We start from the raw sequence: 14,156 nt of genomic DNA on the forward strand, positions 1-14,156 counted from the left end.
GATGGCACCTGACAACAACAACAGTAACAACAAAACCATATTAAAAGTGTGTGTCTTAGAAGTGAGGATAGTGAAATATCAACTCATGTATTTTGGACATGTTATCAGGAGGGACCAAGGCAGTCTGGTAGCATAATGGTTGTGAATTGGGCTGCTATCCTCAAGGTCAGCAGTTTCATACTACTAGCAGCTCCACAGGAGGAAGATGATGCTTTCTGCTCCCGTAAAGATTTACAGCCTCAGAAACCCTATTCAGGGTCACTACGGGTCAGAACTGACTCGACGGTGCATAGCAGCAACAACATCATCAGGAGGGATGAGGTCCTGGAAAAGGACATCTTGCTTGGTAAAATTGAGGGTCAGTAATAAAGAGGAAGACTCTCAACAAGATGGGTTGACACAGTGACTGCACCAATGAGCTGAAACATAATGACTGTGAACATGGCGCTATACCTGACAGTGTTCCATTTGATTTTGTGTAGCTTCCCTGTTCATTGGAGCTGACTCAACAGTACCTGACAACAACATTAAAAATATATGGGAGGTTATATTGAAAGCATGTATAAGGGTTTTTAAAAGGAAGGAAATATAACTAAGATTCATGTAAGATTGGGTCTAGGAATTCTAAACTCAATGTGGATCTCTCTCTGTGAAAACAGGTTTTCTGTTGTTTCTTTATGTCAGATTATTTTTTTTTAAATCTCTTTGAAGATCACCCATGTGTTCCACTCCAATGTATAGATTACTGATTGACTTATTTGCCTAAATTTTCTATTCCAAGTCTCAACACCTGTGGTCAGAGGCAGGTGTCATATGGTATACAATTTGTTAATTAGTGGTCATAGGGAAAATTGTGTGAGAAGATGCTGTGCTGAAGTGGGCTCACTGACATGTCTCTTGCAATAAATAAATCTAATTTGTTATTGCACACCTACTGGAGTCACATCTCCAAGCATTAACAATTTGTTTAGAGGAACAAGACATTGATAGATCTGACAAGAGTTAATGAAAAGACTCAAATCAGTGGAGCAAATAACAAGTGCTGTGTATTTATAGACTAGAAAGACCACTGTGGGTTTTCATGGATTCAGATGGCATTATGAAGGACTATGGATCAGAGAGAGCTCTGGTACATGTGTTAAAATTTGGACAGATGAAGAAAGGTATTCAGAGGTAATGGTACATGGAAAGACACAGACCAGAAGTTTGTTGCTTACAGAGAAAGCAGATTCTGTTGTTTCAAAACTATTCATATAGAAGATTAGTAAATAAAATGTAGAAACATTGTTTGTTTCTGTTGTTGATATGTGCAATCCAGTCAGTTCCAACCCATGTGACCCTGTATGGAGTTTCCAATGAGAGGCTATTGGGTTTGAACTGCTGACTTTACTTGTTTGCTTATCCTACAGAGCCTTAAATATATCTTAACTAATTTTTTTCCCTCAAAATCTTTAAAACTATTACCTTATTTAACTCTATAAACATTCCTTGTGACCTATTTAATATTCTTATTATTTTTCAAATGATGAAAGAACAAGTCTAAGAGGTTAAAATATCTTCCCAAAATTAAACATATAGTATGTGACAAAATCAGAATTGGGAATAATTTTTTGCCTAAGTCATTTCACTGGACCTTAGCATTGTTATTGTTGTTGTTAAGTGGCGTCAAGTTGATTCTGACCCATAGTGATCCTGTATAGGGTTTCCAAGGAGCAGCTGGTGAGCTTGAACCACTGACCTAGTAGTTCAGATGACTTTGCAGTGTGACACATTAGCCCACAGCACCACACCAGGAATATTAAAAGCCCTTTTTTATCATGTCGAATTTTGATTTTCTTCATCAAATAAATCTTACATTTCTTATAAATATGACTGTTATTTAGAGGAATTTGCTACATCCAAATTGCTCTTTATAAAATAGTTTTATTCTCTGGGAAATAGTAAGACATCTTATGATCCATACTTGCCAAAATATTCACAGAAAAAAGCATCATTGTGTTCCATATTAAACAAATTTTTAGAAATTCCTGACCTCTAAATGAAGCTACTTTCTTTTATTATTGGTGTTGTTAAGAGCTGTCAAGTTGGTTCTGACCCATAGCGACCTTATATAGGGTTTCCTGAGGAGCAGCTAGTGAGCTTGAACTGCCTACCTTGCAGTTCAAATGGCTTTGTAGTGTGGTGCATTAACCCACAGCACAATTGGTATTAAATTCTTTTGAATTTTCTAAACCATCTTCAGTACATTTAAATAAAAAAAATTCTCTAGTCAAGGGTTAATCTCACTATTATGTCCTTCCCACACTGCAGTCCAGAAGTAATTTTAAAAAAGAAAAACGCTACAAAATTAGAATTTTCACCAGTTTACAAAGAACAAAAGGCATTGCATGAACAGATTCAGCATTATAAAAATGGTTCATTTCTTTAGTGCATCTGCTACTCTCCTCTCCGAGCTGTTTTTCATATTGGGAAGACAATGATTTATTAAAAGTAAAATGTTGTTTTAAAAGATTAAAAGGAAAATCCATATTTATAAAAACATTAAAATGAACTGTGCCCCTGTACTTTGCTTTTAGTGGTTTATTAATAAACACTTCAGAGAGTAGATACAGCATCGAAGTGAGTTATTCTTCCTCTGAATATATTATTTTTATACTTTCATATATATTACACATACCCAAGTACACAAGGTGCTATGTAGAATGAGTAAAAGTTAGAGCTTAAGCTATATTCTGTTACTGAATGCACAGTAGGTGCTCAGTAAATAACAAAGGAAGGTCAGTAATGTTTGAGAAAGATTGTGGGAAAAACAGCAACCCTCCTTGTTCTCATAATATTAAAAATTACTCTAACTCCTTGCCCTGGAGTCAATTTGGACTCATTGTGACCCCATGTGTTACATGGGCTACATGTGCTACATGGGCTTTCTAGACTGTGATATTTATGGAGTTCTGGTGTGGCACTGTGGGTTAATACTGCACTGTGAGGTGGGTTTGGACTACAAGGTCAGAAGGGCACCTAACAAAGCAGTATTTATGGAAGCACATCACCAAGTCTTTCTTGTATGACATCATAGATGGGTTCAAACGAACTTAAGTATCTTTTGTTGAACACAAATTATTTGTACCACCAATGACTTAAAAAAAAAGTAAATACATGGATTCCCAATTTACAACATTATGTAGTTCATTCTAGTTCCTTTTTCAGGATGCAACATTGGTGGACCCAAACTATCAACATTTTGGTTAATAATGAGCATATTAGCTGTGTAATTTATATGGAGATGATTTGGTTTGGTCTTGTCATGACCAAACGTAATTAAAATGTTGAAAATAATAACTGAGTGAGGTTAAAAAATGTAAATGACAAATTGCTGTATACTACTGGAATCACTTTAGAAAAATCTCACGTGTATTGTTTTCAACCTCCTTTACACTTTACAGTAATAATCCCCATTGTTATTGTTGTTGTTAAAAGCTGTCAAGTCGGTTCTGACTCATAGGCTTGCTTGCCAAGGACCTGGCTGGTGAGCTTGAACTGCTGACCTTGTGGTTTAAACCGACCTTGAAATCCAGTGCATTAACCCACAGTGCCACACCAGGACTACAAGATTTAACTTTAAGTTTATTCAAAAGCTTTCATTAATATTGTTTTTGTTCCAAACATAATGGGATTCAACATATAGTGGTCTTGAAATATTTTCTTGAAGTATTTATTTAAAAAAAAATAAAGCATGAGTTAGAATTTTAAAGGAGCTGATTTTAAAAATGTCATTATGTTTTATTCATTCTGGAACATTTGATATCCTCTTTTTTTATATTGTTATGATTTCATAACTAGTATTGAATTGGACTTTTCTATCCTCTTCCCACCCCACCCCCCTGTATTTACCCTTTGACAGAGGTGCTAATGAACAACAAATTGGTGCTAAAGAGAAGCCTCAGGAGGGAGGAAGCAGGAATTAGATGACATGGAAGATTTATCGAGAAATGAATTGGTCCCTGAATATTAGGTGCTATTTATTTCCTCTGATGCTTAAGATGTAGTAGTATAATAACTGGACTGCTCCTCACAAGATCAGCAGTTCAAACTCACCAGCTACTCCTCAAGAGAAAGGTCAGGTTTTCCTCTCCTATAAATATTTGCACACCAACAAACCCTATACAGAGATGCTGTTAGTCTGACTGGATCTGATGGGTTTGGTTTTGGTTTATTTTGTGGTAAAATGAAGAACTATATTGTCCACTTGGAATTATATATATATATATATATAGGTTGACTGTCCAGATTAAGTGTTTTAGAATGCTTTCAGAGATTGGGAATCAACAATATTATATCTCAAGAGAAGATAGGTTATCTCATGGCAAATATTTTAATATTGTTAAGTGTAGGGATTTTTTAAACATCATGATGTTTTTCTATTCATGTATGCAAAAATGTCTCATATAGTTTTAGGCTATTCTATTTCAGCTGTATTACTACTGGATTAATAACCACCATGGAGGTGTTTAACAACTAATCCTGGGTCAGCTTTGGGGAAATCTGAGCATAAAGCTATATTTCCGGCTCCAATCTCACATACTTAGGCCCACGTCTCCATTTTACATACTGTGAAACTCTGCATTCTCTTCAGAAGGATTTTTAGAATATCTGCGGTTTGTTTGCTTTTGTTTTTTCATTCTCCAAATTTTGCACATTCCCTTTTCAAATGCGGCCCTCCCAAATATATCTTATCTGTCATATATACCTCATTGTTAATTCAATGCTTTAAATACCCCATATTCTCTTAGTGTGATACTATAGGATAAGCACTGGACTGCAAGGTCAGTTTGAAAGGCAAGGTCAGAAGTTCAGAAAACAGGGTCACTGTAAGTCAGAACCAACTCCACAGCATTTAACAGCAACAACATACTGTCATATCATTGTATTGCTAATTGTAACTTAAAATGTTCATTAAAATATTTATTGTCATCAGTGTGACTAGGGCAAAGTTTATGTACTGCTAACTACTTTGTTGTTGTTGCTGTTAGGTGTACCAAGTAGGTTTTGACTCATAGAGACCATATGTAAAACAGAATGAAACACTGCCTGGTCTTGTGCCAGTCTCAGAATCCTTGTTAAATATGAGCGCATTGCTGCTACCACTGTGCCAATCCAACTCATTGGAGGCCTTTCTTTTTGCTCTTGAACACTTTAAATAGGTCTTGTGCAGCAGATTTAAGCAGGTCTAGTGCAAAAGCTTGTTTAGTTTCTTGACTACTGCTTCTGAGTGTTAAAAGTAGATCCAAGCAGAATGAAATCTTTGACAACTACAACCATTTCCCCATTTATCATGATATTAATTATTGATCCAGTGGTGAGGATTTTTATTTTCTTTACACTGAGGTACAACCCATATGGAAGACTGTGGTCTTCGATATTTATCCGTAAATAGTCTAATTACTATTTGCTTTCAGCAATCAAGGTTGTATCTCTGCATATTGTTATTGTGTTGTTGTGTGCCGTGGAGTCGGTTCCGACTCATAGTGACCCTGCACAGGGTTTCCGAGGCTGTTAATCTTTACGGGAGCAGAACGCCTCATTTTCTCCCGCGGAGCAGCTGGTAGTTTCGAACTGCTGACCTTGCGGTTCGCAGCCCGATTCGTAACCACTATGCATATTGCAGGTTGTTAATGAGTCTTCATTGTATCTTGATGCCACAATCTTCATATAATCCAGTTTCTCTGATTATTTGCTAAGCATACAGATTGAATAAGTATGGTGAAAGGATACAATCCTGGTGCAAAACTTTCCTAACTTTAAACCATTCAGTAGGTTCTTGTTCTATTTGAACAACTGCCACTTGGTCAATGCACAGGTTCCTCATGAATACAATGAAGTGTTGAGGAATTACCCATTTTTTACAATGCTTTCCATAGCTTGTCATGATCCACATAATGGAAAACCTTGCATAGTCAATAAAGCACAGGTAGACATCTTTCTGGCATTTTTTTGCTTTCAGCCAAGATCCATCCAATGTCAGCAGTAGTATCCCTCCTTCCATGTCCTGGTATGAACCCAGATTGAACCTCTGGCAATTCCAGGTTAATGTACAGTTTCAGGCATTTTTGAAATACCTTTTGTAAAATTTTACTTGCATGTAATATTAATGATAATGTTGGATGATTTATGCATTCTGTTGGTTCACCACTCTGTGGAATGGGCACAAATATAATTCTCTTCCGATTAGTAGATCAAATAGCTGTCTTTCAAAGTTCTTGGCATAGAGAAGTAAGTAAATTAATGATTAGTTTGATAATTTCTGAATTCTATTGGATCACCTTACTTTGGAATGATGAATCTCTTCCAGTCAGTTGGCCAGGCAATTGTCTTCCAAATTTCTTGGCATAGATGAGTGAGTGCTTCTATTGCTGCATCTATTTATTGAAACCTCTCAATTTATGTTCCACCAATTCATGGAGTCTTGTTTTTCAATACCTTCAGTTCACCTTGGACAACTTCCTTCAATACAATTTGTTACTGATCAAATCTATTCTTCAGATGGTCTTTAAGTTCATTTCGGATATTCTAAAGGCCACATTTTTACTCTTGTGGACTTATTTAAATTTTCTACAGCTTCAGCATAAAATTTCATATGATCAAATGATAGTCTGTTCCATAGTCTGCCTCTAGCCTTGTTGTGGCTGATGAAATTGAGTAACCATCATCCCTTTCCATACATGTATTGAATTTGATTCCTATATGTTTTACCTGGTGAGATCCACATGTACAGTCACTGCTTATATTGATGAAAAAGGTAAACACAATGAATAAGTCATTGGATATATCAAATTCTATCATGAAATCTCCAGCATCTTTTGTATCAGCAAGGCCATATTTTCCAACTGCTGATCTTCCTCTTTGTTCTGTTTTGCCTTCCAACCATCAGTAATTATCAATGCATCTTGAATGCATGCTTAGTCAATTTCAGACTCAAGTTGTTAGAATTCTTCAATTTCATCATCACTGACTTTAGAGTTTGATGCACAAATTTAAATAACAATGGTGCAAATTATTCCTTGTAGGTGTATGGATATTTTCTTGTTACCAACAGATTTTAAATGGCCAGTAAAGCTCATTTCAGCTCACTAATGGTATCTGACTCAAAGGCACTTAACAACAGCAATAACAACAGTGGAGTTTTAGGGTGGTATTGTCAGACAAACACTGAATTGGGAACCAAAGGTTCAAACTGACCAGCCGCTCCTTTGAAACCCTATGTGGGGTTGCTATAATTCAGAGTTGACTTGTCTACACCTAACAACAACACCATTTCATTTTTTACAACTTTCAATTTTCTTAGGTTCTTTCTTATATACTCAATATTTTTATTATTAATAGATGTTTGCAAGTTATTTCTTCCCATTTTTATTTGTGTCAAATCAGTAAATGCATGTCCCAAAGGCTTTGCTCCATCCATGTCCCTAATGCCAACTGTACTTTGAGGAGGCAACTCTTCCTCAGTCATAGTTTGAGTGCCTTCCAAGCTGAGGGACTCAACTTGTGGCACTATATTAGAAAAATGTTTACTGCTCTTCATAATTTTTCAGTAGGTAATCATTTCCTCATTTATCTTAATCTGGGAGCTCCACTGCTACCTGTCCACTATAGGTAACCCTGTTGGTAAAATACCTGAGGCATGCCTTCCAGAATCACAGCAACACAGAAGTCACCATAGTATGACATAGTAATAGATGAATGGTGGTTCAAAATGTATAGTAGTAATTTATGTTGCTGAAAAAGCTATTCACAATAAATAACTTGTTACTCTTGCAAAATTCTGTCATGTGATCTCTGGCATGATTTACATCATTAAGGTCACATTTTTCAGATAGGAATCCTACTTCTTTGTTTCCAACTTTCACATTCCAGTACTTATCACCTATTAGTTATCAATGCATTCTGATAGTGTGTTTGATCAGTTTCAGACTGCAGAATTTGGTAAAAGTCTTCAATTTCCTTATATTTGATATTAGTGGATATTTTCCTAACACTGACAATGTTGTACTTGAGTATAGATTTTTGACATGTTCTTTTTGGCAAAAAAATATGCCATTTGTCTTCAATTTCTCATTCTCAGCTGAGTAAAGTTTTCTGATTCAAAATGACCAATACTATATTTTAGCTCACTAATTCCTAGGATGTTGATATTTATTCATCCTATTTTATTTTTGATGATTTCCAATTTCCCAGATTCATGCTTTGTACATTCCATGTTCCAATTGGCAATGGATCTGTGCAGCTGTCTTCTCACTTTGCACTGTAACATATTGTTGTTGTTGTTGTCAGGTGCCATCGAGTTGGAACCGACTCATAGCGACCCCATGCACAGCAGAATGAAACAATGTCCGATCCTGGGCCAACCTCACTACCGCTGCCACACTCGAGTCCATCAATGATGCCACCTGGCCAATCCATCTCGTTAGGGGTCTTCCTCTTTTTCTCTGACCCACCACCTTACCCAGCATGACATCCCTCTCCAGCAACTGTTTCCTACGGACAATATGTCCAAAGTATGAGAGACGAAGCTTAGCCATCTTGGCCTTCAAGGAGCACTCTGGTCGCACTTCTTCCAAAACAAATCTATTGGTTCTTTTGGCAGTCCATGGCACTTTCAGAATTCTCCTCCAACACCACAACTCAAAGGCATCAATTCTTCTACGATCTTCCATATTCACTGTCCAGCTTTCACATCCATATGAGGCTATTGAAAACACCATGGCCTGGGAAAGGCGCACCTTAGTCCTCAAGCTGAGTCCTGGTTTGGCATTGTGGGTTAATGCACTGGACTGCAAAGTCACTTGAATTGCAAGTTTGGCAGTTCAAGCCCACCAGTTGTTCCTTGGAAACCCTATACAGGGTCGCTATGGGTTGGTTACTGACTCAACAGCACTTAACAACAACATAATAGGATGGGCTGTAACATATTAGTAACAATAATCTCTAAGACTTTACTCCATCCACATTATTAAGGTTGACTCTACTTTGAGGATATAGCACTTACTCAGCAGTAATTTGAGGAACTGTCACTGTGAGGGACTTATCTCAGGCAGAAATGTCAGACAATGTTCTGCTGCTATTCATAAGGTTCATACTGGAGAATTATTTGCCTATTATGGGTGACCCTGATAGTATTTGAAACACCAGTGGCTTAGATTCCAACATCATAGCAAAATGCAAACTACTCAGTATGACAAAATGACAGACTAGTGGTGGTATTTTATAGCCATAATATTTTATCAATAATTTGTTTTTTTTAAATCTCACAACATTTTAATTAGCACAATTTCCTGAAATTTTTAATGTAGAAAATAAAATCTAAGTAATAATAATCTACTTTTCTTGACAATGCAATAGCAAGGCAAGATCTGCCTACCAATGTTCTCATTAAATTAGCATGGTAAGATGATACTGGTGAAAGAATACAACCCTGTTGCACACCTTTCTTAATTTTAAACCAGTGTTTAAATGTTCTGTTCAAACAACTGCCTCTTGGTCCAAGTACAGATTCCTCATGAGCACAAACAAGTGTTCAGGAACATTAATACTTCACAATGTTGTGCATAGGCTGTCATGATCCACACAATTGAAGGCCTTTGTGTAGTCAATAAAGCACAGGGAAGCATTTTTCTGGTATTCCCTGTTTTTAAGCAAGATCCATTGGATATCAACAATGATATCCCTCATCCATCTGGCTTGAACCTCTGGAAGTTCTCTGTCAATGTATGCTTGCAGCTGCTTCTGTATTACCTTTAGTAAAAGTTTACTTGCATGGGATATCAAAGATATTGTCCAATAATTTCCCCATTCTGTTGGGTTACCTCTCTTTGGAATGGGCACAAATCTCTTCTAATCAGTTGGCCAGAAAGTTGTCTTCCAAATTTCTTGGCAGAGATGAGTGAGTACCTCTTGTGCTGCCTCACTTTATTGAAAGATTTCAATTTTTATTCCATGAATTTCTGGTGCCTTGTTGTTTGCCAAATCTTTCAATGCACCTTGGACTTCTTCCTTCACTATCATTTGCTCATGATTATATACTACCTCTTGAAACAGTTGAACAGCAGTCATTTCACCACACTTATTCAACCTGTATGCTTTGCAAATAATCCGAGAAGCTGGGTTATAAGAATACAAATGTAGCATCAGGATTGGAGGAAGGCTCATTAACACCAGTGATATGCAGATGATAACAAGCTTGCTTGCTGAAAGCGTAGAGGACTTAAAACATTTACTGATGAAGATCAAAGAGCACAGCCTTCAGTATGGATTGCGTCTCAATGACAAGAAAACAAAAGTCCTCACCACTGGACCAGTAAACAACATTTCTATCAACAGAGAAAAGATTGAAGTTGTCAAGGATTTCATTCTTCTTGGATCAATCATCAACACTCATGGAAGCAGCAGTCAAGAAATCAAACTGCATATTGCATTAGACAAATCTGCTGCACAAGACCTTTTTAAAGTTTGAAGAATAAAGATGTCAGCTTGAGGACTAAGGTGTGCCTGACCCACGCCATAATATTTTCAATAACCTCATATGGATGCGAAAGAGAGACAGTGAATAAGGAAGAATGCAGAAAAATTGATGCATATGAGTCATGGTGTTGGAGGAGAATATTGAAAATAGTATGGACTGCCAAAAGAACAAACAGATCTGTGTTGGAAGAAGTACAGTCAGAGTGTTCCTTGGAGGCCAGGATGACCAAACTTCTTCTCTCACACTTCGGACATTTTGTCAGGAAGGAGCAGTCACTGGAGAAGGAAATGTTTGATAAAGTGGAGGGTCAGAGAAAAATAGGAAGACCCCCAGTGAGACGAGCTGGCAAAGTAGCAGCATCAATGGGCTCAAGTAAGACAACAATTGTGAGGTTGGCCCAGGACCAGGCAGTGTTTTGTTCTATTGTGTATAGGGTCACTATGAATCAGTACCTACTGATGGCACCTAACAATAATAAGAAGATAATATTGCTTGTAGGAAATTATTATTTTTTCTATATGCTTTTATTATAGTGTCTATAAATTTAATAGCCTTAGAATAAAACTCATCCTACAATCCATATGATAATGTTACTCCTAACTTTGTAGTCCTGATGAGGTATTGTGGGATAAAGCACTGAACCATAAGGCCAGTTTGAACCCCAAGATTGGTGATCAGACTCACTAGCTACTCCATGGGAATCCCATAGGATTGCTATGAGTCAGAACTGACTCGATGGCATTAACAACAGCAACTTTGGCAGTGACTTTAGTTTTCACTGTCTATATTTTGTTAGTATCTCTTGAAGCCTGATAAAAATTAAGTACTGTGGAGTCAGTTCTGGGTGGCTGTCGGGATCAAACAATGGGAAGACCTTGTGGTTCATAGTCTAGTATTTATTGTATGGATCCACTGTGCTCCCCAACTAATGCTGTTGTGCTTTTGAGTGGCTTCCAACTCATAGCCCCCTGTATAAGGTTTCTGAAGAGCTGCTGGTGAGTTTGAATTGCCAACCTTGAGATTTAAACGACTTTATAATCTAGTGCTTATCCTACAGCATCAAATCAGTTCTGACCCTTAGCAACCTTGTATAGGGTTTCTGGGAAGCGGCTGGTGGGTTTTGACCCTTGACCTTGCAGTTCAAACACATTGCTATAGCTGTTGTTGCTAAGTGTCATTGAGTAGGTTCTGAGAAGCAGCTGGTGAACTTGAACTGCTGAACTTGTAGTTCAAACCAACTTTGCAGCCCAGGGCACTAACTCAGAGTGCCACACCAGGACTCTGTACCACCCTTTCTAGGAGATGTTAAATAGAACCATTTCCCATACTTCATAAGCATTAATATGTACTTTCTCATAACCAAATCTTTGAAAAAAAATAACATAAAATTTTGAAGACATCAAATATATATAATACGGATTCTGTATTGGAGGAAGAATAAAGGACATTATTGGCATGCTTCAATAGATTGGAGTATAGATAACAGAGTAGTCAAAAGAATTGTATCAAAATTAAATTTTCTGATTTTTATAATTGTAATAAGGTTGTGTAAGGGAATATCTTACAACTTGAAAATATTATTTCAATGCTTTATATATCCAAGTAGCAAGGTGATGTATGCAATATATATTGAAAGACAGAGACAGAGGAGAAGAGAGATAGGATAAGATAGGATAGAAGAAGAGAAGAGATAAAAGAAGAGGGAATGTGGTAATATATTAAAAAATTGAAACTAGGTAATGAATATCTTTGGTGTCAACTGTATTATACTGGTAAATTTTCTGTCACATTAGATAGACTTCAAAAATATAATAACAATTATATGATAGTACCTAAGGAGTCCTGGTGTGGTGCTGTGGGTTAATGCACTGGAATGAAAAGTCATTTTGAACTGTAAGATTGTCAGTTCAAGCTCATGAGCCATTCCTCAAAACACTATACAGGTTGGCATGGGTTGGAACTGACTCAACAGCACTTACCAACACCAACACCAACCTAAGGAGTCTTGTTGTAACACTGTGGGATAAAGCACTGGACTGCAAGGTTGGTTTGAACCACAAGGTCTGTGGATCCAATACACCCCATGGACCTAACTCATCCTATCATAACCAACTCGAAGGCATTTAACAACAGCAAAAACAGTAACATAGTTGGATAAAGGGAAAAAATGTTTATCTCATTTCTCTTAACTATTATGACTTTGTTCCTTTATCTTTTATCATGCCTGATGCTTTGGCCATTTTAGAACCAATAAATACCAATTTAATAACAAAAGCATATAAAGAAGAGAAAAAATGAAAGCAATGCTTTTCAGTTATTCTTATGACAAAGCAAGAATTGTGAAATTTAAATATTTTGCTAGGTAAGTCACATGGCTTCTTTCAATAAGACAGCATGAATTTGTTTCTAACAAAGAATTTAAATTAGATTTTTAATAAGATAAAAATATTTGCTCTTCTGGGGAAAACAATATTTGGAATTGTATGCTTTGTCATTAAAAAATAAACAGAATAATGATAAAAATTCCCTGGACTTTTATTTACCCTATTTTTGCTAATATAAAATATCTGACCCTAGGTAATCTTAGAGGTGACATACTCTTTGGGTTGGCTGACATTTAATATTCAAAGTGAAAGCTGGCTGTCATCATAAAACGTATTCTAAAAATTATGATTCTGAGTGGGTGCATTGGAGTTGGAAATCTGAGAAAAAGTAGAAAAAAATCATAATATTCTGGCATTTTGAGCTCCTCTCTAATACAGACCTATTCCACCTCTGTTTGAAAAATAGACTTGACTTATTTCTGACCTAATAAGTCAGATACCAAGCATACGTCTTTTTCATTACAGAACTGTTTCTTAAAGAATAAATGAGGGTAAATGGAGTGACTTATTTCCCACGTCACATAGAAGTGGTAAAAAGCTCAAGTGGTTTATAAGATTGAAAAAAGAAAAGCCTCACCAAATTTAGAGTCATGCCCATACTTTCTTATTTTCTTTTAACCAAGTATTTGTCTTACTAAAGTGCTTAATAGAAATACAGGTATCACTAAGGAAATGAAACTACTGCCAAAAAGATAATGGAGAAATGTGTTGGAAAGTAAGGCCTGGGTCAAAAAATAAGTAACTTTTTCCCCCATAATAATATGTAGTTTTAAATGTTTCCTTTAAAAATTAATTCAGACTTTTATGTAAGTAGATTAGTCATATTAGTTTAGAATGCTATTGTTTTAAAAAATGAAAGCTTAAAACATTATACCTTGATTGACACTATATGGAGTTCTGCAAATCCACCTCCAAGTAAAACTGGTGGAAAAAACAGTAACAAAAAATGGAATCCAATTTTTCAACTACTCTGGAAGGACATACAGCAAATAGAGAAATAACTGTTCAAGAAAATTGGTAGAAGTTTGGGAAAAAACAAACAAACCATAATCTGTGGCATTTGAACACTACGTCTATAATTATATCTGAATAATTACATTTTAAAGTAATTTTTGTTTTGTTTACAAGGATAATAAAGATAATTCCTCATATCCTTTGCCTAGATTCCACTTGTAACATTTTGTACATTTTTAAAATTCATTGCTTTTCAATTCAGGTAGATTGAAACTCTAAGAGTGAAATACTTACTTATGAAT

The sequence above is a fragment of the Chrysochloris asiatica genome, unplaced genomic scaffold (genome assembly GCF_000296735.1).
Source record: "Chrysochloris asiatica unplaced genomic scaffold, ChrAsi1.0 scaffold00053, whole genome shotgun sequence".
Taxonomy (NCBI): domain Eukaryota; kingdom Metazoa; phylum Chordata; class Mammalia; order Afrosoricida; family Chrysochloridae; genus Chrysochloris; species Chrysochloris asiatica.